This window comes from Canis aureus, chromosome 12 (assembly GCF_053574225.1).
Source record: "Canis aureus isolate CA01 chromosome 12, VMU_Caureus_v.1.0, whole genome shotgun sequence".
NCBI lineage: Eukaryota > Metazoa > Chordata > Mammalia > Carnivora > Canidae > Canis > Canis aureus.
In genome coordinates, this window is record NC_135622.1 from 47566841 (window position 1) to 47591617 (window position 24777).

The 24777-nt window shown below is 38.1% G+C and overlaps 1 long non-coding RNA gene across 1 annotated transcript in view; it reads left to right on the plus strand.

Moving 5' to 3' along the window:
* Positions 1-24777, plus strand: part of LOC144281154 (uncharacterized) — a 164473-nt gene that overhangs the window by 66933 nt on the left and 72763 nt on the right. Inside the window, exon 2 of the long non-coding RNA XR_013349600.1 lies at positions 22460-22589. This is a non-coding gene — a long non-coding RNA (uncharacterized LOC144281154). The remainder of the gene's footprint in view (positions 1-22459; positions 22590-24777) is intronic.

The following is a 24777-nucleotide window of genomic DNA, read 5'->3' on the forward strand; positions in this document are numbered from 1 at the left end:
CACTTGAACAGAAACCTGAAGGAAGTGAGAGGAATTCATGTGGGTATCTGGGAAAGAGTCCCTGACCAAAGGACGGGCAGGCGCAAGGGCCTGGGAACAGGAAGGAGGTTGCTATGGCCACAGGGGAATGGACAAGGGAAAGCTAGGTTGGAGGGGAGTCCAGGCGGAAAGCTAGATCACTTTGGGTCTTGTAGACCACTACAAGGGCTTGGGCTTTTACTGCAGTGATAGATGATGCCTCTGGATGGGCTTTTAGATAAAAAGTGATGTAATCTGACTCTCATTTTAAAAGAATCACTGTAGATGCTGAGTTAAAGCTTAGACAAGATGAGAGTAAATGGAAGAAGCCAGGTAACACTACACTAACAGAGGAGAAAGGTGATCATGGCCTTTTATCAGGTGGACATAACAAAGGTGGAGAAATCAGTTGCAAGTGGGTCTATGTTAACAGTAATTCTCTTAGCAAAGCTTGAAATGTAGTATTACAAATGTTTCACACTTCTCCAGCTCCCCAGATTCTTACATCCAGCAAGAACATTTTCAATCTTTTAGATGTCCCTGACTCTTCTATCTCAGGTCAGGAGCTACATGATACCATGAAGAAAAAGGAAATGAGCTTGTGATTGGTAGTCCTAAAGTGAATCCTGATGCGGGGAGTCATGACTATGGGATAATTACCTCCCTCTGTCCTCAGCTGCTTCATCTAGAACATGGAAATAAAAGCAGCATCCATCTCTTGGGTTTGCAGTGAAGATTAAATGACATGAATTTATGAAGAGTATTTAGTGCAGTAACTGGTATGTTGGCAGAGTTCAATTAACGCTAGCTATTGTTATCGAAATTATTTTTAATTATTGTTAGATGCACATTCTTACCTCTAAGGCTTCAGTGAAGGCCTAACATGTTCCATTCTTCTTGGAGTCCTGACGCTTTCTTTGTCAGCGTCTGAAGCAGTGCCCTTCTGCTACATTTCTGTCTCAACTATGTTGCTTACAGCATCTACGAATGACAGCCTCTCTGTTCTTCTTCCTCTCCTATACCTTGTGAATGTCCCCCCCTTTCTTGATCCCCAGTTTTCACTTTAATGAAGGTTGCCTCTCTCTCTTTCATTTCCTGGGTATGTCTGGGAGCCTCTTCCTTACTCTTATTTCCTGGATTTCACACCCATGCCAACAAAACCCGACTCTGAGGAATACTCATTAGATTCTTGTATCTGTTTAGTTCGAGTAATATCTCTTTCCCAACCTTTACTCTTTCCAAGCTTCCCCTTCCTATTTATGTCTTTCCTTTTCAATCAATAATCAGTCTAGAGAGGCTACCAGAGCTTGCTGGTTGACCTGTCCAGGCCCTACTTGCTAAGCTACCGGTGCAGCCCCAGTTCTGTCCCGTTCTCTCAAGTTCTGGGTGCAGTTTCCCTTGGCTACTCTTTGGCTGTCTTGTATGGGTGAGTATTTTGAGGGTGGATGCCTGGGAGGAGAAGCATGTCTGGTGTGTCTTTGCCTGCCAGGTGTTTTCTTATACCAGTTAGAAGGTCCCTAAATCATAGGTGCATCTTGGTGAGCCCCACCTTCTCCTTTGCTTGCTAACAGAATCAAATGTAAGGACTGCCTCTGGGCTTCACCCTGCCAGAGTCCGATGGCCCCATTCCACATTTATGCTCCTTGGGGACCTAATTACTCTGATGGACTTGCGGTTCCCTAAAGCTGGGGGTGATCCTTTTAAAGTTAGGCTTTATGAAGTGTGCTGTGAGCCTCCCCAGACTTTGGAATTCTTCCATGAAAATAACAACACAGTATTAACTTTTTTTTTTTTTTATTTCACATTTTTGTGGTTTCCTGATGATGGCACTTGTATTCTAGATGCATTCCACAGAGGACTCAAGAGCACTAATACACACTCAATTTTTATTAAAAAAGAAGATAAAAGAGGGTCCTCAGAGAAACAGGATGTCATTAAGAATTATTATGGAGTATAAAACTTTATTTTTAGGTCGTGACATTAGCATCCTGAAAATCACTATTTTTTTTAAATTTAAAGCTTGCAGTTTTTTTTTTTTTACTTTTTTTTTTTTTTTGTAAACACACTAAAGCATTTAAATAGCACTTGCTTGTTTGTGATGTTCATTTATTCCCATTCCGTTGTTCAAATAATTTCTACAAACAGAAATCTTCATTGGAGAGAGACAAAAATAAATACATTTCCTCCCCTCAAGGAGTTTCCTCTCTGGTGGGTTAAAGACAGATTTAAAATAACTCATGATTATGTAGTTGAAATTATCATTATTCTATGGTTGAGCTAGGGCTCTTTAATAGATGATATCTAGACCAGTGGGAGAAGGGCTGAAGAAGCTTCTGGTGCATCTCTCTCTTTGCTGGCTGAGCAAACAGCTTAATCCTCAGCTTCTCCACCTGTCTTCTTCGGAGTGCCAATAAGTCCCCACCCATTCCCCCAACCTGGCTGACTGTTCTGGGCTGGGTTTGTGAACTGATTGCATATGTTACCAAGAAAATTATTGGGATGTCAAATGGTGGTGTCATCTTTCTGGCAACATATTCTTGAGCAGATTGTGATCCAGTGACCTACAGGCACATCATTCAAGATGCCAGTCCCACTGCTGGTCCATTCCCTACCTTTGCCTCCAGGCTGGAACCCCATCTGGCAAAGGAGAAGTACCAATAAACCCAGAATTCTATTTCTTTAGCCTTTTTCTAGATTGTCAGTCCCAATACCTGGTAAGGTGACGCTTGACCCATATAGACTCATTGCCTCTTTGTCCCTTCTCCATCAGCTTTTCACATATCATACAAAAGCTTCTCTCTGCAAGTGCAATAAACTCTGCACAGATTGAAAAGAGGGATGACAATATTCTTAAAATATTTTGAATCATGATTTTAAAAATATTTTAAGCCACAAAATAAATAAATACTTAACATATGTTAAAATATCTGCTCAGAATGGTTCCTCTTTTTACTTCCCTCCTCTGGATATCAAATACTTTCCTGTCCTTTTCTCTTTTCTTGAGATAATTGTGTGTTTGTGTTCTTGTATTGCCCCAGGTTTTTCATGTCCCTTTGAAGTAGACTTAGTTTGATATTCTAGATGAATATTGTGTTTATTTAATTACATAAAAACATAATTCTTTTCAAGAGTCAACAAGCATGTTCAAGCTCCTCAAACCCTGCCTTACACACATCTAGTATGAAAGTCTAGCTTGTTTAATTTATTGATATGTAATCTTCCATTAATTCCCTCCACAAATTTATTATTGTATACTGAGTAAGGTATGTTGGTAAGCACTACAAGGCTAGAAAGATAATCAAACAGATCTTGTACTGTATAACAAGCATACAGTGCAAAAGTAACTGTAATTTAAAGTTGAATATGGCAAATGTCCAAAGAGAGATATTTAGAAAGTAATATAGAGAAAATTGGGGTAATTAATATTCCTTTATTTATTTTAAAATAAAGGGAAACCCTTCCATTTTTCTTACCAATATTGTTGCTTGCCTGTAAAACTCATTTTTATAGTCATTTTTAACATAAAGACTGCACCTACATTTGAGCAGGGATACAATTTTAGAAGCATTCTCTTAGGAACATTTTATTTACTAAGTAAAGAAAAGTTGTTCTCTTTTATGCTGTTAAACATCTTGAATGTGGTCCCCTCCTCACAAGCAAAATAAGACACCACGTTGATCCTCAAAGAGCTCATGTTGGAGCAGGGCCAACAGAGAAGCATGCAACTAAAAGTTCAGTTCAGACCACAAATGGCCTCATGTTGGACAAATTACTTACCATCTCCTCTTTTTCTTATCTGCAAGTAGGGAAATAATGTCTTTTTCACGGAATTCTGCTGCTGTTCTTTTGAGATCGTGTGGTCAGTGAAACTAGCAAGCATTAAGAATTAGAGGCATCCATACCTGACGGCTACTTTAGGAAGCTGTGCCAACCTGTGGTTCATGATGTCTTATAAATTGTGAAAGTATTGTGAAAAATTTCGCAGACCTGTAGAGATTAAAAACACACCCTAAGGCACCTCCAGGGAAAATAAAACATTTTGGATGCTTAGGATTTTCTTAGTGGGAAATTGAAAATTTAAGGAACTCACATGTTTGCCACCTGCGAGGTCAGATTTTTAGCACTCTGTGTAATACATTCTGATGGCATTCATCTGAATTTGTATTGTTTCCTTTGTCTTTCACCTCTAAAAATCAGGGAGGCTTGCTTGTTTGATACTTAAATTCTGGTTCCCTCTGCAAGAGGCACCTTTGTCTAATTCTCTGTCTGGAAAACTTCTACTTCCTTGTTGCCTCTTTCTGATCTCTTCTCTCTCCTCCTCAAACATAAGCACTCATTTCTCTGTGCTCATATCAAGCTCTGCACGTATCCCTGCTGTGGCACTACAGCAGTCAATTGTAATTGTTTTTGTATCTTCCTAATATGCACAAAATATATTGTTTAATACCTACAAGAATAACTGGTTCATAGAAACCATCCAATAAATATTGAAGTGGGGCACCTGGGTGATGCAGTTGGTTAAGTGACCGACTCTTGGTTTCAGCTCAGGTCATGATCTCAAGGTCATGAGATGAAGTCCCATGTCTGGCTCTGCAACTCCGTGCAGAGTCTGCTTGGGACTCTGTCTCCCTCTTCCTCTGTTCCTCCCCCAACCCAAAGAAAGAAAGAAAGAAATGTTGAAGGAACACAAGGAGAAAATGAGGGACAAAGGGACTAAGAAATAAAAGAAGAATATAGAAAGAAAAATGCAAGAAAATATTCTTTGGTCAAATTATGTCAAGTATGTTTTCCTACCTTTTCTTTTTTCTTTGATTTGAAACAGTACAGAAGTACAATGTGATCATTGTAAAATAGTCAAAAGCATTGCAGAGTTAAAAATTAGAAAATGGAATCATGTTTTAGTTTTTTCACTAGATCGCATGCAGTAACTCTACTATTAATCTATTAATTTATTTTTGCAAAGCACCAAAATATTCTGTGGGTGGATCATAAATAAAATTTCCACTTGTCTGTCGATGGATATTAAAATAGTTCCCAATATTTTCATTTTTAAACATCATGCAAAAAATCTTTGCAGATAGGAATCAATATTTATGTAGAATTCTTAGAAACTGAAGAGATGGATCCAAACAAATGTGCTTTACTGTTTGATAGATCCTGCTAAACTGTCTTCCACAATCAGTGGGACATTTCCCCCGCTATTGGTGACTCTAGACATTTTTAATCCTCAACCTTTCCTTGAGGTCAATTTTATAGACAGAAAATATTATTTAATTTTTATTTTAATTTGCATGTACAAGATTAACTAGGGGGGTAGAATATAATTTTTAAATGTGTTTATCATTTCTTGGAATTACTTTGTGTCTGTCATTTATTCATAGTTATGCTTATCAAAGATTTTACCTTTGTGTCTACTGTATATACAGTAAATACTTTCGGTCACTTACTAGGATTTTGTATAAAATTCTTATAAAGATCCACTGTGTAATGTAATCTAATTTCTTTATAGTTGTTGATCCATGTGTCATTTACACAGTACTTCTGTGTCAACAAGAATTAGCCAGAGCCCTCCAATCCCCAGTGGTGCTGTAGAACAAGGATTTCACGCCACTTCAGTCCCAAAGGGAATCAGATCCTATATGTAAAGCAAGGCGTTCCTCATGATGCTGAATATTTAATGAAATTGTGCTCTGGGTTGGACTGATATGATATGCATGTGCTGCTTCCTTCCTGGTGAACTCTTTAGTGTTCTGAAAAGCATGATAGTGATTCTGACATGCCCTTCATGGTTTAACAACTTCTTTCAAGAGAAACTGCACACCTGCAAATTGTGCTTGCATCTGATCTGGCATGATCAGAACCCTTATTATTCTGTTGCAGATAGATTCTCTTAAGGGTAATGTATAGTGTTGAAGCTTTCCACTTTATTTTTGTTTCAGAATACTATATCAGAGGATATTTATTATATTTGTGAGTTCATTTTCCTTTTGCTCTTATTTGATTTGAGTGTCAGATGTAGAAATTTAGCCAATTCACATAACCGTTAAGGGAATGTATTAACTCATTACTAGCCGTGGAAGATTACCTCCATCTGCTTCCATAGTACATCCCTAAGCAGCGTTTTACTCTAAAAAGTTTTACTGTATAAGAATATATTTTATGTAATATAATAAATATATTGTTATAACTCCCTTTACTAAAGAATTTCCTAGAACTCCTTAGAACCAGAAAAGAAGAAAACGCTTGTGTAGAAAAGCAATTCAAGGCTTTGTAAACCTCCGGAGCATCGTTTATTTAGTACACACAAATATACTAATCTTGTATTGACATTGTCATCGTATCAAGTTCAAATAATCTGTCTGCACTTTAAGACTAGCATTGAGTTCTGGCATGTCAATCCTTACCTAATTCCTTTTGTTTTTTAAATCAAGGTATAATTTACATATAATACAATTTACTGTATTAAGGTACACAATTTGATTAGTTTTTATAGTACTATGTAGTCATGCAACTACTACCACAATCAAGATATATTTATGGATTATTTTTATAACTCCAAAATGTTTCTTTTTGTCCCTGTCTAGTTAAAAGCACTCACTCACAGGGCCCCAGGCAAGTACAATGTTTCTTGCTCCTATAGTTTTGGCTTTTCTAGAGCTTCACAAAAATCAAATCAACAGTAATAGTTTATACCCAGTATCTTGTACTAAATATAATGTTTTGCAATTCATCCAGGTTGTCACATGTATAAATATTACTGAGTAGTATTCAATTACATGTATGTAATATAATTTCTTTTATATATATAGACACATCTCTGGTAAATATATATATAAATATATACTTATATTTAAATATATTTATATATTTTTATAAATTATATTTTATAATATATTTATACATTTTATATATATTTAAATATATATTTATATTCATATATAAATATATATATTTGGTTATTGAGAAACAAACTACTGTGAACATTCTAGTAAAACTCTTTGTGTGAGCACATGTATTTATTTATATGTTTATTTATTTATTTATTTTAAATTTTTTTTTTATTTATTTATGATAGTCACAGAGAGAGAAAGAGGCAAAGACATAGGCAGAGGGAGAAGCAGGCTGCATGCACTGGGAGCCCAAAGTGGGATTCGATCCCGGTTCTCCAGGATCGCGCCCTGGGCCAAAGGCAGGCGCCAAATCACTGCGCCACCCAGGGATCCTTATTTATATGTTTAAATACCTACTGGCAAATCTGCTGAGTCAAATGATAAAAGAGCCATATGGTAAAAGTATGTTTAAAGAGTTGAGAACCGCCAATTATTTTCCAAAGTGATTGTATAATTTGCACTTGCATCAGCAAAATATGAGAATTTTAGATTCTCCAAATCTTCCCTAGCACCTGCTATTGTTAGTCTTTTTAATTTTAGCTACTTGGTGGATTTGTAGTGATATCTCATTGTGGTATTAAATTTGCATTTCCCTAGTGACGAATGATATTAAGCAATTTTTTTCATGTGCTTATTTATCATTCATATATCTTTGGTGATGCTTTTAATAATCTTTTAACCATTTTTAAAATTTGAATTTTTGGATTTTTATTATTGACTTAAAACAAGTATATATATATTTTTTATGCAATCTGATGTGAAGTAATGTTTTGAAGTATTTTTTCCTAATCCATGATGGATCTTTAATTTCTTAAAGTGTCTTTTTAAGAGCAAAGATTTTTAATTTTGATAAGGTCCAATTTATCAGTTTCTCTGGCTTTTGCCTTTTGTGTATTCTGCAAGAAATCTTTGTCTACCAATGTTATGAAGATTTTCTCCTTTGTGTTTTTTAGAATGTTGTATTTTTAGCTCTTACATTTAGGGCTATAATCCATTTCAGGCTAATGTCTATATAATATGTGAAATAAGAGCCAAGGTTTTTCTTTTCTTTTTTTTTTTTTTTTGGTTTTTCTTTTCTTTACCTAATTGTCTCAAAATTATTTTCCCCATATAATTACTATGGTACCTTTGTTAAAAGTTTGTTGACATGTGTCATTCCATTTCTGGATTTTCTAGTTTCTTCCAGGGATTATATGCATATAATCACACTAGTACAACACTCTCTTGGTTATGTTAGCTTGTTAGCTTTATAGGAAGTTTTGAAATCAGGATGTGTAAGTCTTCCAACTTTGTTATTTTTCAGAATTATTTTGGCTACTGTAGGTTTTTGCATTTCTGTGAAAATATTAGAATCCACATGCCAATTTCCACACAAGAAAACAATCAGAATAAAAAAAAGAAAACCAAAAATCTCTAGACCAATTTAGAGAGAGTCAACATCTAAAAAATATTGAGCCATCTGATCTATGGACATGGCATATGTCTCCATTTTTTTGCAGTCTTTAATTTCTCTCAACAATGTTTTGTAGTTTTTGGTGTAGAGTTTTGCATGTTTTTGTTAAATTCAACAAGTTTTGTTACATTTTTTGGACATGAGTAAACTAAGGAACTTGGATGGGAGAGCATCCTGAGTTATCTTGGTGGGCCTACTGTTTTCATGAGGATCCTTTTAAGAGGGAAAGAAGAGTGTTAGAGTCAAAAGAGATGTGGCAAACAGGAGTGATGGGAAGAGTGGGGCCATGAGTGAAGAAATACCTTATCTACTCTTACACTCATCTTTTAATTTCTCATGAACAGTTATATGTCTTAGTTCTAAAAGTTACATTTGAAGATTTGTTTGAAGGTTTAAGCTTTATAATTTCAATCTCATCATTTGTTTTCTTGACCTTATAATACTGGTTTGTTGAACAATATTTATTTTTTAAAAGATTTTATTTTTTTATTTTGAGAGAGAGGGAGACATTGTGAGTGGGTGAAGGGGCAGAGAGAGAGAGAGAGAATTCCAGGCAGGCTCCATGCTCAGGCTTCAGCACAGAGCCTGACATGGGGCTCAGTCCCACGACCCTCTGATCATGATCTGAGCCAAAATCAAGAGTTGGATACTTAACAGACTGAGCCATCTAGGCACCCCAGAATAATATGTACTTTAAAGTCCATATTTGATAACATCATAACCTAGGTTGCCTATGGATCCATTTTATAATCTGTATGATTTTCCATGGGTCCTTCCTTTATGCATGGAAAGTTTTGATTGAATGTAAGACATTGTGTAAAAATGTTATAGCTTCTGGCTGACATTGTCTTCCTCTGGGGACCATTCTCTTTGTTTTCTAGTAGATAGCTATAATAAAAGGAGATTAAAGATAATCATAGCCTAAGCTCATTAAGGGCTGAGTTGCCACTGACATCAGGCTTAGACTAGAATAGATCATTTTAGTCCTTAGACACAGATCTCCAGAGGCACCAATTTAGAGCCTGGATAGTTTGCCAGGATCACTGCTCCCTGGGGAGCTCTAGTGTTTATCTTCTCAGTACCTCATGACTTGAACATTCTGCTCTGTTATGCAGGTATTTTTCTGCTTGGTTTCTTAGTCTCTCACTCTTCCCACCTTAAAGATTTGGCAAATGCTTCAAGAGTCTAATCTAGTGGTTCTCAATCAGGGCGATTTTTCTTCTCAGGAGACAATGGACAATATCTAAAGATATTTTTGTTTTTAACAACTCTGGGGGTAGGGGGCAGATTACTACTGACATCTAGTGGGTAGAGGCCAAGGATTCTGCTAAACATTCTATATGTCCTATAGGACAACCCTCGTGATAGAGAATTATCTGGCCTGACATGTCAGTACTGCGGAGGATGAGAAACCTGGGTCTAAACCACTGGATATCAAGCTAGTAAGCCACTACCTCTCTTCTCTCATAGAATTTTCCTCCAGACTTGACTGTCTTGGCAGCTGCAAAACTCCATATTGAAAAAAAAAAAATCCTCAGCCTCACAAGGTATTAAATATCTTTGCTAGTTTTCTGTCTTGTAGCAGTGAGGCTCTGCCAAGCATCTCAGCTTCACCTCCTGTGCCAAGAATAGGCAAATCCCTAAGGGTAAACATGGCTTACGGAAAATTGTGCTCACTTCAATGTGCCTTCTTTTCTCCTCAAGTCCAAGGTTGTGTCTGTTTATCCCCAATTGTTCTTGACCAGAGCACCAGCCTCTACAAGCTACCCTGTCATTGCTAGAGGCCATAGTATTCCTAGCTGATGAAAAAGCAAGAAGGGATAGACAGAAGTTCAGCTCAGAGAGATAAATGAAGAAAAGTGTTCCTTAGTTGATGGGAGACAGGAAGTAGGCTCAATGTCTTCTTCACAGCCAGTAAAAGGAAGCTGAGAAAATCTTTTGCAGAAGATCTGCTTGATCCGTGGCTTTAAAGGAAGATGTGGGCTAGAGAGGTAGGAGGGAAAAAGAGGGAACCTCATGACAGGAAAGCAGTAAAGCCATAAGCTGAATCTGTAATACTCTCAAGAATCACATCCCATTTAAAACCTGGTTCTGGAGACTGGCATGTGGCTGAGTCTGACTTTTTGCACTGAGAAGACTGAATACAGAGAGAAAGGGTCTCTGCACCTCAAATGAGGCTGAAATACAACTCTTCACTGCATGAAGAAGCCAAATGTTCAGAAGGAAGGCAGGATAACAAAACTAGTCATTCTAATATCAGTCCATTCCTGTGAAATAAATTTTGTTATTTAAAACAATGCAAATACATTTAGGACATCAAAAGATACAAAATTGGATACTAGCTGTTGAAAACAATGAGAAATGATGACAAAAGACAATTTGAAAAAAGGTAAAAGGGCCAGATTAAAATCTTAGGATTTATAAATATTGGTATTAAATAACTTAATAGATTGCATGAAACATGGAATGGACCCAAAGGAAAAAGTTATTTGAAGATGATACTGGAAGAAATCACCCAGAATCCAGTAGTGATGGGAAAAATAGTTAAAACTGGAAAATCATTAAGGGAATGAGTGTAGATTGGCAAGCCCCACCATAGGTTTGACAGAAATTCTGGAATAAAAGAGGGATAGAGTGGTGGAGAATAATATATAAAGACATAATAGGTGAGAGTTCTTAGGGAATACACAACAAAAAATACACAACAAATGGCATGCAAGAAAAACAAAAACAAATCCACAATTTAATACAGAGAAATTAGATTGTAAAACATTAAAAGAGAAAGAAGAAAAATCTTAAACATTAGTGTCTAGAGAGAAAAAACAAGTTATCTGCACATGAAGTGTATTATGACTGAGAACAGATTTATCACCCAGAAGAAAGTCCAAAAGACAAGAGAATCATCTATTCAAAACCCTGAGGGAGACTTACTGTTAGCCTAGAATTTTATACTCAGCTAAATCTTCATTCCTTTGCAGAGGTAAGAAAAAGGCATTTATTAGTCATACAAAGACTGTTGACCAGTTATAGAATAATACTACAAGATTTATTACAATATGCAGTGTAGATAGTGGTGATGGGAACTCAGAGCATGGGCAAGAGGATAAAAGTGAGCACAGAAGAAATGAAAATATATCTGTAAATTAAAGAGCATTTTTGATGTTTATATAGGTAAAACTAAACATACCAAAAGCAATAACATAATGGTGGTGCTATGCATTGTTTAAGGCATGCTAAGATTTTTGACAAGTTTTGCATTGGAGAAAACATTGAATAACTTTAGACTTTACCCAAATTTAGCTCCACATTTTTCTAATAATGTATTTGAATATTAAGAACATAATTTATAGCTTCAAATCAGTAGAGATAAATAGTCGATAAAAATCTTTGCCCAATAGAAATCAGGAAAAAGAAAAAAGAAAACAAAGAAATGGTAAAGAACTCAATTTTAAAAGTCCCTATCATATATAAATTACTTCAGAAAATAATAAAGAAAATCATCCAACTTATTCTATGAGACTTTTATAACTTTTATACCTATACAAAAAAAGGCCAGTATAAGACAAAAAATGGGCCAATTACACTTTTGGTTACAAGTCCAAAGATCTGAAATGAATGCCGAGTAATAGAATTCAGTGGTGTTCTAAGCAATGACAGATTATGACAAAATAGATTTTATCAATAATTTGAGGCCGTCTTCATATTAGAAACTATATTAATAGCAAAAAAAGAAAGGAAAAAAAAGGAAAGAATAAAAAGAAAGAAGAGAAAAGAAAAGAAAAAAAAGAAAAGAAAAGAAAAGAAAAGAAAGAAAAGAAAAAAAAAGAAAAGAAAACCAGAAACTTGAAAGTATCACTTATTGGCAAACCAATGCAATTTCTTATGATAAAACTACCCTTACAATATGACTGGAATAATTACTGCAAATAAATCTTGTTTAACGAAAAAGCATGCTACACAGTCAAAAGTCACCAAGCATCAAAGAAAGAAACCATGAGAATTTACCCTAGGCATGCAAAATTATTTTAATATTAGAAAATCAGTGCATGTAATTCATTACCATTCAAATTAAAGACAAAAATCATATCGACTCACAGGAAGCATATTACCGACTTTACACATGGTTTTAAAAATAACTTAGGAAATTAGGAATAGAATTTATTGTTAAAAATTACAATAGACTCTAGTGTTAGATTGTTAGCTTTCAGATATCTACAAGAAACTAATGCTTAATGATGAAGTGTTGGAAGTTTTTCTCTTGGGATCATCGTACAGCATGTCACCAGTTTCTCACTGGCATGTAGAGGGCATCCTTCTATAGTTCTCCGTAAGAAAAATGTAAAACACTGGTTGAGGGCAGCCCTGGTGGCATAGTAGTTTAGTGCCGCCTGCAGCCCAGGGTGTGATCCTGGAGACCTGGGATCAAGTCCCACGTCAGGCTCCCTGCATGGAGCCTGCTTCTCTCTCTGCCTGTGTCTCTGCCTCTCTCTCTCTCTCTGTCTCTCATGAATAAATAAATAAAATCTTAAAACAAAACAAAAACACTGGTTGAATTGTGATAGTTCTCTGCTCAAATCCCTACAGCAGGTCTCAGTTTCAGAGTGGGCCAGAGGTCCCTGCAGGATCTGATTCTCTTACCTTCTCTCTGCTTTCCTGCCCTAATCATGTTTCAACCCTACTGTCCTCTCTGGCATTTCCTAAGCATGCCAGGCACACTCCTGCCTCATGGCCTTTCCCCACACTGTTTCCCCTGCCTGGAAAGCTCTTATCCCATCTTTCAGGTTTTCCCCACTTGTAGTCTTTCCCTAAGGGTCACCTTGCCTCCCCTATGTAGTCCTGTAGCCCCTACCCCGAGGCCCCCTTCTCTGATCTATGTGTTTCTGTCCCCTATCACTTACCATCATATTATATACAACCATGTTATACATTTTTTGTCAAATATATTATGTATTGTTTGTCTGCTTTTGCTACAACTTAAGTTTCACTGGGACTGGGATCACGTCTGTTTTTATACCAAAGGCCTAGGAATAGTACACCACATTTAGTAGGCAGTCAAGCAATATGTGTTAAATGATACAATGAGGAAATTTTGTGCCAAAGCTACATACATTTAGAAGTATTTTTTGGCATGAGAGACTCCTAACTCTGGGAAACGAACAAAGGGTAGTGGAAGGGGAGGTAGGAGGGGGGATGGGGTGACTGGGTGACGGGCACTGAGGAGGGCACTTGATGGGATCAGCTGGGTGTTATACTATATGTTGGCAAATCAAACTTTAACAAAAAAAATTTAAGAAGGAAAAAAAAGTATGTTTTGGAAAAACATATATACATAAAGAGAGTCACCTTGGGTCTTTTGAATGAATTATCTGTATTCTAAAATGAGCACTTTGGGGCAGCCCAGGTGGCTCAGCAGTTTAACGTTGGCTTTGGCCCAGGGCGTGATCCTGGAGACCTGGGATTGACTCCCACATCGGGCTCCCTGCATGGAGTCTGCTTCTCCCTCTGCCTGTGTCTCTGCCTCTCTCTGTCTCTCTCTGTGTCTTTCATGAATAAATAAAATTTTAAATAAAATAAAATGAGCATTTTTAAATATACACATTAGTAGTCTTTATTTTATTCATTTAAATACTTGTTTTTCTCCCCAGCAGGACTTCAAGATGCTTATAGGAAATACTGTGTCTGCTAATACTTTTATATGTTCCAAAGTGGTATGAGAGGCTGGTTAGAATGATGTCTGTCATATAGTAAGTCCCAGATGATTTTTTTCTTCTTTTCAGTTTGTGGAAGAATAAATATGGGTACTGGGGAAATAAATGAGAGTTACTTTAAATTAATTCTCCCACATACACCTTTTCTCAGACAAGCCCAACTACTGTGTCTGAAACATCCTGCTGTTTCAGGCATCTGTGTCTTTACACATGTTAGCCTACCAGGAAACTTTCCATGTTTCTGAATCCTGTCCTCCTTCCATGCTCACCCTAGTGCTTACCCCCACAAGCAGTCTGCCTGGCCATCCCTCTGTAATCTTTGTCCTACCCCCTTCATGTGAAGTATAAAAGTGTCAACAAATACAAACAAAAAACAAATATAAAAATTTAACAAATGCTTTAGCAAGTGCTTATTAGATTTTCATTCTATATTCTGCATTATGCTAATCAGTTTACTTGTATCACCTAGTTTAATCCCTCTCAGTGATGCTCTGAGATTTTAGGTGTTATTTCCAATATTTACAAGTGAAAACACTGAAGTTCAGAGATAAAAGTTAACTTACCCAATTCTCAGATAGTAAGTGGTGGAATTGGAACAATACCATTTGACTTCTTCAAGCCAGAGAATTTTGTGTTGAATTGTTGATGCAGGCAGGTTGAGTCTGAGAGCCCTGGGGAATGTCCCACAGGACCAGCCAAGAGGGTCCTTGACTTCATCCAAGGTAGAAATCAACTTTGAGCCAGAGAAAGTGGAAACAGTGTTTATTGAATAATGTAAGTGACAGGTAGAGAGTAGCAGATGGAGTGTCTGCGTGACTCGGAAAGAAATGAGAATGAGTCTTATTGTTGCTTGGGGCTAAGGTTTTTATTGGAAAGGGGTCTGGGATACATGTTCCTTTAGGAATCTAGAGGAGGGTCCAGTCAAAGACAAGCATCAGATGAACAAGAGGTGTTATTCCATAAATTACCAAGGGTAGGGGATGTTGATGCCAGCATCAGTTGAAGTTTGTTTGAAGCTAATGGAACATGTTTAGGATCTGGCTCTTCTTGGATGTCATTAGGTGTTTGGGGCCTAGGACAAAACACAGAGAATGATGAACATAGCTTCTTTGGCTTATTCAGAAGCAAAATACAGAACATAAATAAATGGGGCCTCACAGAAAAAAGAGCAGAGATGGAGACTTTCTCAAATGGAGTCCTTTCAGCTTCTCTACTTCACTGTGATAGTTGATTAAACTGTCTGACTCTTCAACTATATTAGAGGTCTATTTTGGAAGAAATGTTATCATTTAGGTTTCATACATGGAGTGCCAGAACAATTTCTGGTAAAAGGCATTAGGTAACTATAGGTTGAAAAAAATGGATGAATGAATAATCTATGGAGGGGTGGCAAGAAATTGGGAAACATAGAGTAATTTGGAACCAATCTGGGAGAGCTTTTTATAATATTTAGTGAGTTTGGGCTTTATCCTATAAGTTTTAGTTGCTAATACCACATTTGACATTGAAGAATTACATATTAAGATAATACATTTTCAAAAGATGACCATGGCAGGCATATTTTGAAGAGCGCAAACTAGAAGCAGAAAGAACTCCTAGAAGTTCTAGGAGGCTATTTCAGTAAATGATAGCCAGAGCACTCACCAAAACAACAGGTCTGTCAACAAAGTACCTCAAACTCAATAAGTTATAGCATGAGTCAGGAGTCTGGGCAAGACTTAGCTGGGTCCTCCACTCATGGTCTCCCAGGACTGTAGTCAAGGTGTTAGCCAGGCTATGTCTTATCTGAAGCTCAGAGTTCACTTCCAAGCTCATGTGGTTGTTGGCAGAATTTAGATCAGAATTTGGACTAAGGTCCCCTTCTCTTGTGGGCTGTCACCTGGGGGCTATGCTCAGGTCCTTTCCAAGTGGCTTTCTCTTAGGCATTCTCATAACATGGCAGATCACTTCTTCAAACCCCTTAGGAGAATCTCTCAGTCTAGGTTGCTAAGTATCCATCTTCTGTAATATAACATAATCATGGGGGACTATCCCATCATCTTTGACATATTCTATTGTCTGGAAGATGTCTCAATTCTCCCTGCATGCAAGAGGAGGGACCTGCCAAGATGTGTTATCTGTTGTGATTCACTGTAGGGTACATTTACCACAGGATTTATCTTAAGCTCAGACATTGAGGTGCAAGGGTTGCCTACCTACCATACTGGCATGCTAAGGTTGTAGACTCCAAAACCAGATGGATTGGCACTATGTAACCATAGGCAGGTAACCTAGCCTCTCTTTGTGTTTCAGTTTCCTCATCTGTAAATGAAGAACATAACACATCACAATGAAATGAGGAAGTGCATGTGAAGAACATAGAACTTACCGAGTGCTCATTGTACGTTTCTCAATATCACTATAGATTGATCAAGATGGCCCTAACATTCTCTTTATCTTGACTAAACGTTAGACTGGCCCCCGGTCTCTCTTTTCTTGGAGCACATATTTTAGAAAACTTATAGTTGTGAATTCTTTCTCTGCTCCTTTAAGATATAAGTCTTCTCCCAGCCTTTTGCCAGTTTTACCACCCAGGAATGTCTCAAGGACCTGGACGCCATCCCTTTGAAATGTAATTATTAAGAAAGATAGCACCCTTATCTTCCAGTCTCTGAAGGAAAGTAGGATTCTAATTCTGATAAGGTACAATTAGCAAATACAGATTACTTAATCACATTGACCAATCTCTTCCCTAATGTCCTCCAGTACTTTTCTCCCAGCTCACCCCAGAGCTTAAAAACTTCCTATTGTTTAACACCAAAGAATTTTAAGTGGACTTGAATCTCTCTCTCCTATTGCAACAGTCTTTTTTTTTTTTTTTTTAAGATTTTGTTTTTTTATTCATGAGAGACACAGAGAGAGAGGCAGAGACATAGACAGAGGGAGAGGCAGGCTCCTCGCAGGGAGCCCGATGTGAGACTAGATCCCAGGACCCATCACACCTTGAACTGAAGGCAGACGCTCAACTGCTGAGCCACCCAGGCATATCATCCTATTGCAATAGTCTTAAATAAAGTATTCCTTGTCTGTTTAATGCTATCTGGTACATTTTTTTCTTTGGCTGTATCACAGTTATCCATAGGAGAACTCTCCTTTTCTGACCTGACTCATGGTTAGCAGGTTTGAAATATGGCCAACGAGCAAAGAAGAGAATCTGATTTTTGGCATCATTCTACCTTTCCTTTTCTCTACCTGTTTCTCCTGAGGGACTGTTGCCCTGTTGGGTAATTAAGACTCTTCATGTAATGCCCACATTTCAGACCCATTTTTTCCCTTTGCTACTTGGTCCATATAATATCTGTCATATAATAAAGGATATTATACTAATTTTCTCAGAGGGGTAAATGTTAGATAATGACTTCCTATTACCTTCCAAGAGAATTTCTACTTTAGCAAGGGGACTTTCTTCACTCAAAAGAATTTTCCTGAATCATGGAACTTTATCATTAATTCCAACCTAGAGAAGAGGCATTAAAAGACACTGGCACTTTCTAAAAACTTACAATTAACTAAAAAAATTGCAGCCTATTTAGCCTACAAGTTGGCCCTGGTTTGAAAAAAAAAAAAAGGACAGGCTATACGTTTATGCAGATAAGAAATGAATGAGCAGATCCACAGTGAAACAGAGAGAAAGTCAAATGTACATGGGTAAATAACTCATTAATTCTTTTCTGTGGTTTAGAAACAAATAGATAAAATGACATGTATCTTCAATTATTATTGTCAGAAAGCTTAAAAATAATTTAGTATGTCTGATATCATATAAATGTCCCAGAAGCTTTATCTCTAGTGTATAAACACAAGTCTTACCAGTTTAATACACGTCCTTCCAGAGAGTTGCTCTCTCTCAGGGGCTAATCATAATTTCAGAGGACACTGATGTTCAAATAAATAAATCTCCTTAATTGAGGCAATATAGGACCATATATCAGAAACTTTGTGTGCATGTATGTGCGTGTGTATGTGTGTAAAATGGTGGTATGTGGAAGAATAAGGTAAAAAACTGCTCTATTTGATCTGCTTTCTGATTTAGGAACTGTGTGTGTGTGTGTGTGTGTGTGTGTGTGTGTGTGTTTGTGTTGGGGCTTGTGCTCAGAATGCTTTATATCAAGGCAGAACTGCACCAGGTCTTCCAAACTCCAGAAGGAGGTATACAGAACCTACAGGAGGACATTCTGTTGACTGAGCAGAATGTTAATATTTCAGAATATGTTATCTGCATTTTGGGAGAAAATGTTGATTCAGTATGATTTCCAATTTTGGAAACTTAGTTTGTAGGACTTCCTATACTTGTATGATCCTGAATATTGACTCTTACCATAAAATACCGGCTTCCTGGGGCTTATTTTTGCAAAACTAGAAATCTTACTTCTAGAATGAGGAATCCAGTAAAACCAGCTATAGACATGTAAAAATTTCATCTTTGGTTTTAATTTTTTTAAAGTTTTAATAGAGTAAAAAGAAGTGGTGGCTTGCAAGCATGAAAATAAATTGGAAAAACAAATCCAAATAAGTCGTAAAACCCAGTTCTCTTCAAACTCAGAAAAGTGGTGTTTTCTTGATTTGCCTTCTATGTGGTGTCAGAGGATTTCTTGGTCATTCAGGTGACTTGTTCCTGCAACACCAGGCTCTTTCTGGCTGTTTTTGAGGCCTGGGATTTGGACTGCAAAGATGGGTTGTGACCTAACCCCGTAGGTATCATGCACATTTCAGTACAATAGGACTTAAGAGTTCCAGAGAAAAGCTCCCCACTTGGTAAGGGCTTGTGCTATTCTGTCCAAGACGGAAGTGTGGGGAGAGAAGAGTTATGTTTCAGTGGCAGAGCAAGTTAAGTAGCGTGTTAGGCTCCGTTCCACTAAAGGAGACCTTGTGAGCAAATGCCAGCTCCTTAAATCTCCTTGCACTTTCATGCATGAGACGATGTCAGTGATAAATGACGTGGAAACTAAACCACCGTGAAGTACTTCAGACAGTCTCTCTAGAATTAAGCTGGTCACGTATAGATCTAGGAGTCAACCTTTTCAATCTGCAGGGAGCAGCCAAGATCATGACCTACAACCAAGGCAGGAGGGAAGGCTTAACTTGAATAAAGGGAAAAGTGCTGTGAGATAGGCAGCTTCTTACTTTATTAAACAGAGAAGCTGGGGCAGGAAATTAGATCCTGGGTTAGTGTGGACATAGATTTTTGATACATTTCAAAAGGCCTGGACTTGACTTCCTGGAATTATTCACACACACACACACACACACATACACATACACACACACTCACTCACATGCTCACACCCCGCCTCCTTCTCATGGGATAGGACTGGTGGGGAGAGGCATGTACCAAGCACTGCTGGTCTTTGACTCGCAGTGAGACCTTGAAGACTTTAAGCAGAGAATCTCCCTCTCAGTGTTGTCTGCCTTAGGGCTCTGCGCAAGAGCAGGTGTCCCCTTTATGCCCGTGTGGCACCGTGGTGCTGGGGGCCAGAGGTGCACAGACAGTAAAGATGTGATACCTTGGCCGTTGAACAGGATTGTGTAAATTAATGATTTCCCAGATGTTCTTCCCCGGTCCTGCTCTCTGACACAGGAGTTAAACCATCAATTTTGCAGAGCCATCAGGGCTGTAGCTCTGAGTCAACCCGAGAGGGAGCACAGAGATAACCCTCCTCCCCCCTACGAAATCAGACACATGAGGCTGAGAGAACAGGAGAAGAAACTGGAAGCAGTGGCACAAGGCTTAAAGGAACATGGGATGGTGATAAATGTGCAAATGTGTGCTTAGGAGAAAGAAAGGAAAGTGCACAACTGGGTGCCCTCTTTAAGCTCTCCTGGGACCGATGCAGAAGTGGTTTCAGTGAAAAGGCCTCCATGAATAAGGAAATCCTTTCTGCTTCAAATGGCTCCCAGTTTCTGATGGCATCTTTCTTTCAGTCTTGTAACATTCACATCTCTAACCAAAACTGACAGTATCTAAAGTAAAACATGAAGCACATTTCCTAAAACCTTCGAGAGAATCAGTATGTCAACTGTATACTCCCCAAGTGCACAGACTGCCATTTATAACCATAGGAGGATAAAAAACACTTGGTGCAGGGAAAAAAATCCTGGACTAGCTGTGAAAATCCTGGTTCAATCACAGACCCTTTATTTCACCTCCATGTCCCGGTGAGCAAGAGGTTCCTGAATATTCTGTACTTCACTTGGAAAGAAAATAGGGTTTGGAAGACATATAGGATATCCCTGTCTTACTTAAGTATTAGATAAAAAGTAGCATGTAGACATGTCTTGTGAACCACAAAGCAAGTGATTACTATACAGGTTAATTTTCTTTGTTAGTCTCCCTTGTTCATGTATGTGACAGGGAAATAATAACAAAAATAAATATTTGTGAAAAGTTATTGCCTGTTCTATGGCACTTTTCTTAGAGCAGTTGTCCACAGTGTATTCTGACGTTCAGTTTTGATGTTTTACCATCAAAACAATAGAATCGTCCATAAATCTATAAAACACCACTCAGAGTTGAACCATCATAACATAACATTTAATTCCTTTTATATTAACTTTTTAGAAATTTTGTTTATTTATTTATTTGAGAGAGAAAGAGTGCATGGAAGCAGTGGGGAGGGAAGTTGATGAGGGAAGAGTAGAGGGGGAAGGAGAGGGACAAGTAGACTCCACCCTGAGTATGGAGCCTGACATGGGGCTCAATCTCATGACCCTAAGATCATGACCTGAGCTGAAATCAAGAGTCAGACACTTACCTGACTGAGCCAACCAAGTGCTCCTTTTCTATTAACTTTTAATTTTCACATATATTTTTACTGTAAAAAATGCCATCATAGGGCACACATTATGTTGTATTTTATGAGTTAATGTCATATGGTAAAACATTCTAGGCATGGTCCTACACTTCTCTCTGGTCTTCAGAATTACTGCTTCATGGATGCAGGATGTTGCATCACATTGATGGATTCACACTTAATCAACCCTTTCTCACGAGTTGCTTATATTACTATCACTGTTTGGTCAATGAAGCCTGACAAAGTGCTTTGTATCATGAAAGAAGATTCAAAATAGTGTAAGCATGGCTATCAGAATCATTTTAAGATGGAGTCGGAAGGCCATAAGGCAAATCAGACTATGCACATCCAAAACCGAAAGGAACTTTAGCAAACCCTGTTAGTTCAATAGCCAATCATGTATAGATGTTCAGCTTAAACTCACCAGCACCAAGCATAATTCATTCAAAAAAATTTGGGTAAGCCTGTGGTTTCTGCTTTAAAACCCCCTGTCTCAAAAAAATAAAAATAAAAAAATAAAAAATAAAACCCCCCGTCTCTTGCCTACAACTTGGAGCACACTTTCAATTTGACTGAACTCTGTGTCTGCTGCACTGCAATCCCTAAGACCCCATATCAACACATCCATTAATTTGGCAGGTTGTAGTTTTGCCTTTCCTTGGTGGGCAGCATCCATTCGCAAAAATGGGGCTATCAATTTTGGCAGCTCAAGAGCCTGCTGGTTGTGCATTTGGGTTCCCAAATTAAGGAGGGGGTGACCTGGCCTCATTTCAAGAGCTCAGCATTTGAGGTTGAATAATGCAGAATCCATGAAGAAATTAGAAAGAAAATCAAATGCACTATGCATAAGACTTGAAACCTATACTCTCTTCATAAGAAGTCTAATATAGTTGAATGGCAAACTCCTCATAGCATCAATTTGATTTAACAAAATATATTAAGGAGCTACTATGTGGTGAAACTGTCATCTCTAGGGAGTGAGTAATGGTTAAGTTCAAAGACTCTGACCCAAAGGCCTGGGGTGACATCTCTGCTCTGTTACATAATGATTGAGTAAGTATAGCAGGCGACTTCATCTTTTTAAGATCCAGTTCTTCAGTTGAAAAAATGGGAAAATGTGAAATAATACAAGTAAAATATTTAGTTCATCTCTAGCATACGATCAGTGTACCAAAGCATAGCTCTTGTTATGATTCTTATGTATCTTTTAGGCTAAGCACTATAGGCAAATTATTCTGCTTCTCTAAAGCTTGATTTCCATACCTATAAAATGGAATTCATACTAAAATTTACCTTATGGTCTGTTATAAAGTTTAAAGGAAGTAATGCATACAAGTAACTCAGACCAGTGCCTAGCACATAGCAGTCCTTCAAAACAATGTGAGTTATTCTAATTTTTCTTTTAGTGATCAGAGCAGCTTGGGTGGACATGTATTTCTACCTCTCCTTGCACTGGTCAGGACATGAAATCCTTGAGGGATTAAGCAACCTAGGTCAGTGAATTACCTACCTATTGTATGTAAGTGCCAGAGTTTAAATTAGCTCTTCTTGACTTCACAGCTTTCCAAACTCTGGGAGGATTCCAGATGAAGGAGACAAGGTTCTTGATGATCAGAATCCTCTAATCCCGCCAAGGAAACTACCAAGCATGGCTATCCAGGATGGAGGTAGAGGTGCCTTGAGGACTGAGGTTGGTGTGGGAGCCTGTGCTGGGAGGACCAGAGCACAGTGAATCCTGCCAGGGGATGGGACAAGGGTTGGGGGTGCTGGGGAGACTTGTCCTTCTGCTCCCTGAACTGATACCAATTGTGAATTCCAGGAGAGCAGTGTCGAAATGAACTTAATATTTCTCCAGATGAGAAAAAGTGCCCTTGGGGAAGAAAAACCTGGTTGGGCTTTGACATTCAATTTCCAAGCACTTTAGCTTCTAAGAGAACTCTAAGGACGCCTTCCTAACTCACTTTTCTGCTACATTTCCTTGGCCTCTCTTTTCCCTGCAGGCTGCTGCTCAGGTCACAGGCCATAGGTTCTTTCCTTGTGCTCTGGGCCCTCAAAGGCAGAATTTCTGACCTAGGCTTTTCTAGCAGGAAGGCTGAAATAGAGGGTTGAAAAGTGGAAAAACAAAATGAATGACTGAATGAGGAATGAGGAAAAACCCACAGTCCTGTTTTCCTTTTCTATAATTCACTAGCAGCTAATTTAATGGAAATGTGTTGCATTAAAAAAATTAAAATCCCAGTAAAGTCCTTGTAGTTTGGAATATGATTTTGTATTTTATGGAGAGTAAAAAAGGACCTTTTGGTTTGGATTAATATTTGGAGTGACATGTCTTTCAGCACTGGCTGTACTGGTGCGTTTGCCTAGAGGAGTCATTAGAACATTTCTGAGTAAGTTGTAGGTTGAGTAGGTGCTGGACAGTAACCCTCGTTGTTTCAGCAAATACCAGGGATGACTTGTTCAAGGTATCAGGGCAGAAATAGGCTGCTGTTACTCCTTTAACCCAGAGGGGTCTTATTCTCCATCCAGCCTTATGTAGAAGCAGCAGGCACTAGGTCGGAGCTGCTCTGCTTGGAAGCAAATGGGTCTGGCCCTTGGATGATGCCAGAAGGTTAAATGAAGCTCAGAATCCCAGTCCACACACTTTTTTTTATTAGTACAAAATTTCGTCTGTGTAATGGCAGCAACTGTATTGCACTTGTCCCAAATGGCTATGCCTCTCTGTTTGCCTGTGAACTCCCTGAAGTGAGATGTACTTTTGCACAGCATCTGGGTGGGAAGGCTGCTCAGTAGCAGTATGACAGCGTGAGTGGTAAAAGCAAGGATCCTGGTGGGAGGAAGCCTGGGTTTAATGCTGGTTCTGCTACTCACCCTGTAACATTGGCCAAATTACTTGACTTCTCTAAGGCATCAGCTTCTTCATCTATAAAATCAGGCTAATTTTTAGTGCTTATCTCAAAGGGCAGGTATTTGGTCAACTGAGGACCAGTTGCACTGAATCCATTGTGGACAACTTGAACCCCTTCACTAAGTAGGAGCCATTATAGTTACTTTTACTATTGTTGTTTTCATGTTTAAAACCCATAGAAAAGACCAGGGGAAATAGGCCTGTGTTACAATGAACATTCTGTTTTTCTTTATTTCTTTTTCTTCCTACTCTGAGTTTGGGTATCGGAGGTAATAATTCTTTGGATAGCGGGTTTCCAGCTTACCACATCTGACATGCTATATTTTTTCTTGCATATTTATTTATCATCTGTTTTCCTCTACTATCATGCAGGGACTTTTGTCCTAGTTCTTGACTGCACAATGCCCAGCACATAGTAGTTACTTAGCAAATATTTGTTGAGTTAGTATTTTGATGTTGGAAAATATACCTGGATTTTTATATTTTCTAGTTTCAGACATCACTAGAAACAGGTTCAAAAGTCCTTAGTCTAGGGTGAGTCAAATGCCTACTTAGTAGATATGGAACAGGAGCACATGGTTATACAGCTCTTGTGGAGATAGGATGGACAGAGATGGGACTGTTCCAGAACAAGAAGGCAATACTGAGCAGAAAAATATCATATGCTGAACAAAAATTATAACAGTTCCTTCTCTAAGGAATTTACCTAGAGCAATTTCATCCTTTTCTCTCTAGTTTTGAATTTAGGAAGGCCAAGGCTATCTTGACCCAGAAAAGCCCTTTATGCATTTACCTGAAGGAAGACTACTTCCATCTTATCCTACAATCAGGCAGCAAGTATTTACTGAGTAATGAGTGCCTGCCAACAGCATGCAGTAAGTACCCTGTGATGTAGAGAGATAGACATGCAAAGTAGAGAAATAGATTTGGGAGTCATTTGCATCCTGGTGAGAGAGGAAGCACTGCAAGCAGA